The 4092-nt window shown below is 46.2% G+C and overlaps 1 long non-coding RNA gene across 1 annotated transcript; it reads right to left on the bottom strand.

Moving 5' to 3' along the window:
• Positions 1-448: 448 nt before the first annotated feature.
• Positions 449-3882, bottom strand: LOC104876531. The gene is made up of 3 exons (XR_784360.2): positions 3425-3882; positions 1354-1448; positions 449-661 (listed from the first exon to the last, which is right to left on the bottom strand). It is a non-coding gene; the product is annotated as an uncharacterized LOC104876531 (long non-coding RNA).
• Between the last annotated feature and the right edge of the window lie 210 nt (positions 3883-4092).

Here is a 4092-nt window from a genome sequence, read left to right on the forward strand (position 1 = left end):
TCCTTATTATTATTATTATTATTATTATTATTATTATTATTATTATTGTACCAGGAATCAAACTCAGGACCTTGTGCTTGGGAGGCAGGCACAACACCACTGAGCTAAATTCCTGTCCCTCTTCATTTTCTTAATGATTTCTTTTGATGAGCAAAATTCTTCAATTCTCATGTTTCATTTTTTTTTTATAGTTACTGCTCTATATGGTTTAAAAAAATTTTTCCTACACCCATGTTGTGATTATATTCTGTGCATTCACTTAAAAGAAGAATTTAGTTTTTATAATTTAGGCTTATAATACACTTTAAATTAATATTTGCACATGGCATGAGGCAGGGTCAAAGTTCCTTTATTTCTCCCATGTGGACATTAAGTTGTCACGATAAGAAGTTGTCAAAATGGGAAGTCCTACCTCCCATGCTGTCACAGTAACACAGATTTCACAATATACAAATTAAAATACCTTTATGAAAAGTCTTGAATCCAGTTGAGAGTTTACAGTAACTTCAGACAAGCACAGAACTACAAACAGCTTCATTGAGGCAGGTCCCACATCCCTGAGTCTTGGAGTAGAGTTTTTCTCAGTGACACCATCCTCTGGTAGCAGGAAACCTCCAATAGACTGGTCTCACTAGACCAGTATCAGCTCCAAGCATAGTCCCTAGTCAGTAGCAAAGAAGAATTAAAGCATGGATTATATGCCTAAACCAATACTGAAGCAGGATTGCAGAGGGGACATGTTGGGGTAGTGGGGAGCTAAGTTGAGAGGTAGTAAACATAGACATTGAAATAAGAAATTGAATAACTATCTGATTTTGAGACATATTCCTTAATCTGTTATCCTGTATTTCATGATCTACGAACTGTAAATAATACTCATATCACATGGTAGCTATGAGATTTAAGTGAGTTAATTCATATAAAGTCCATTACATGGGACTTGTTCGTTGTACTTGCTCTATAAATGTTGGTCTTTTCCCCCTCTCCACTTTGCACCAGACTCTTCAGGGTTACCTTCTTTAATTTACCACTAGGTGGTGTTAGCCTCTGAGCTGCACAGACTCAGATCTGCCCTCCGAATGCCCCATTCCAGGCCTTCCTTTACCCTCAGAAAAAGGGGTCGTTACCATTCTTGGTATCCTGTACATGAATTTCAGAAAATTCTTCCTTGATTCTCCACTAGTTTTGTTATACTTCCAACCTAAGCATTTAAAGATAGAAGCTCCTTAAGAGAAAGAGAAGATGCTGAGGCTGAGATTGAATAATGAGTGCCCTCAGAGAAATACAAAGGAGGAGATGCTTACAGCACATCATTTCCCCTACCAGGAAGGTAACCCCAGTTCTAACACTCACCAACTTCCCCACCAGTGAAGAGCTGGGTGGAGGGCTGGGCTATAGTCCAATGGTAGAGCATTTTTCTAGCTTGTGCAAGGGCCTGGATTCAATTTCTGGTACAGAAAGAAAAAAAGATCTGAGTAGATACAAAGAAGTAGAAGACATGACCTCTGTCTTCGAGGAGTTCATGGTCTGGTGGTAGACATAGAACTCTCAAAATTAAGTGCTAAACTCTGGATACTGGGGCTATCTTGAGTACAAGTTTTGAAGAGAAGAGATGGACTGAGCAAGAACAATGGAAGAGCTTTTCTGAGGAGGGTAGAGGAGCTAGGGGAACAGAATAATGAAAGACTCAGACAGAAATATGCATTCTCTCATCTCAGAGAGACTCTTGCAACAGTTCACATACTGGAAACAACCCAAAGGCCCAACAAACCCAATAGTGGAGCACCCAAGCAAGGACATTCCAAGTGGCCAATATAAAGTGTGAGCTGGGTGTGTGCATAATGCATGGAAAGAGATCAAAATAAATTAATTGAAAAAAGTAAGTTGCAAGAGTATATACTATATGAACTCACTGGTGGTTTTCAAAGATTTTCACTTATATTGTAAGTTGTTAAATGGGAAAAAAAACCCTCCTGGAAGCATTCCCCAAGGAAACAATAGTAGTAGTTACTCTAAGGGTGGGGGCTGAAGAATAGGAGCATGGAGCGCTGCAAATTTGATTATACTTCCAACCTCCTACATTCTTATACTTTGAGATTTTTAACCAGTAAATATTATTGTTATTATTATTATATTTTCAATTAAAAGTTAATAAAAATAAATACACATTTCACATTCAAAATATAGCAGGGGTTGAAAGGTAGCAAGCAAGAAGGAAATGTCAGCATCCTTGGCTGGCACAAGATATTGGGAGGCCATAACAGGGAGAAGAGTTCATATTTGATTCAGTTGTTTACAGGCCTCCAATTGAGTTCTGTTAGCATGGAACAGACAGGGAAAATAGATTTAAGAAGATTCGCCTATGTAACTAAGTCAGCTTGGAAGCAGAACCCCTCACAGCCCAATCGGGCTGATCCAGATGTTTTTCCAGCAAAGTTGTGTGAGGTCAGCTTCAGTTGGATTTTACTTGAACCACCTTGTGGGGAGAAGCCCTAGCAGAAACCTAGCAGGCATCCACTAAATACATTTGGTGAATCCCTGTCTGGTCCTGGCACTGTTACACCATGGGGGCTAAATAAAAAGTGGAATAAGACCCCTACCCCTACTGGGAAACATCCTCTGGCAGTAAAAAATGAAAGAAATCTGAGATATATTTCAAAGGGGGGAAAATGGCAGGCCTTAAGCACAGGCTGGCAAGACTGGATACAAGAATGAAAGACGGTCAAATTGGCCCAAAGTCTTTGGTTTTCTCCCTGGGAGTCTAAAACCAGGTGGCTATGACCCTGAGCAAAGAGAACCAGGACAAAGCTCTGGTTTGGGGGAAAGGTCGCGCTCACTATCATTAACAGTAAAGTTCTCCCTTGCTCCCTTTTCTGCCAACGGCAGACTTTAGTGGAGACTCGGGATCTTCCCTGACTAGAACTAAAGAGGGTGAAAGTTGGTGCAAACATTCCTCATCTCTAAGGTCCATCTCTGGCAGCCGCAGTCGCCTGCTGAGCTCCCTGAACTCTGACTTCAGACACCCAGAACATCAGACACCAAGGGGTGCAGACATCAAACTTCAAACGGCGCCCAGAAGGGGGCAGTGGCCAGAAGCACATTCGCCGGCCCCTGGGAACCGCCTTCTGAACTCCGCGTACCTTTCCCGTACGAGCTGAGCCTGGGGACAAAGGTCCGGCACTTAGCCGACATTCCCTCAATACTGAGGCCTGGACACAGAGGTCCAGAGTCGCTCATCTTATTTCAAATCCCTGTTGCTCGGAATTCAAAACCCTGACTTGGTGGGAAGCCAGTCAGAAGGTATAAAACACACACACACACACACACACACACACACACACACACACACGCACACACAAATGAGTCCCGACCTCTTGGGGCAAAATGGGTTGCCCTTCCTCTACCCCACCCGCTGGTGACTCACCTCCCTCCAAACTAGGTCCTGCCCCTCCTGCGCCCGGTGCCAGGCGACCAGGGCGGGGCGGGTACTGAGGTGGGCTCCATCCCAGAGCCCCAGGGAGGGCGGGCAAGCTCCAGCGTGTCCCCGCGGGTGCCCTGTTTACGCCGAGCCTCGGAGCTAGGTGGGGGCGGGCCCTCGCGGCACCTCCTCCACCCCGCCCCTCTACCTCAGGCCCCAGTCCCAATCTCGGTCTTACAGTCTCCAAATCAAAGCTCAGCCTTTCCCCTTGGACTGGAGGCCCCTGCCCCCACTCGGGGCAGGGGAGGAACAGTCAGGGTTCCCCGAGGAAATCGGGCTTCTGCCCAGACACGGGCTCCGGGAACCCTGAAAGGGGGACCGAAATCCTAGGGTATGACACCAAGTTTCAAAGAGGAGCGCCCCGCTCTCCTTGCCCACTGCCCCATCCCATCCTTGACACCCTCAACTCTGGAGTGTGGTGGGGGGAGGACCTGAGCAAGGGAGAGAGCGCTCCGGGGCCCAAACCGGCTAGTGGACCCTCGGGACTCCCACTCTCGGACCGCTTCCCAGAACTCCAAAGCTGGTCGAGACTCCGACTCCCCCTCCCCAGGGCAGCGCGCCAAATCGGCGCATGCGCACTCGCAGGATTGCCGCGTAGCTCTTCCCCCCCCCTC

Source organism: Fukomys damarensis, unplaced genomic scaffold (assembly GCF_012274545.1).
Source record: "Fukomys damarensis isolate Sample0158 unplaced genomic scaffold, DMR_v1.0_HiC HiC_scaffold_15, whole genome shotgun sequence".
NCBI lineage: Eukaryota > Metazoa > Chordata > Mammalia > Rodentia > Bathyergidae > Fukomys > Fukomys damarensis.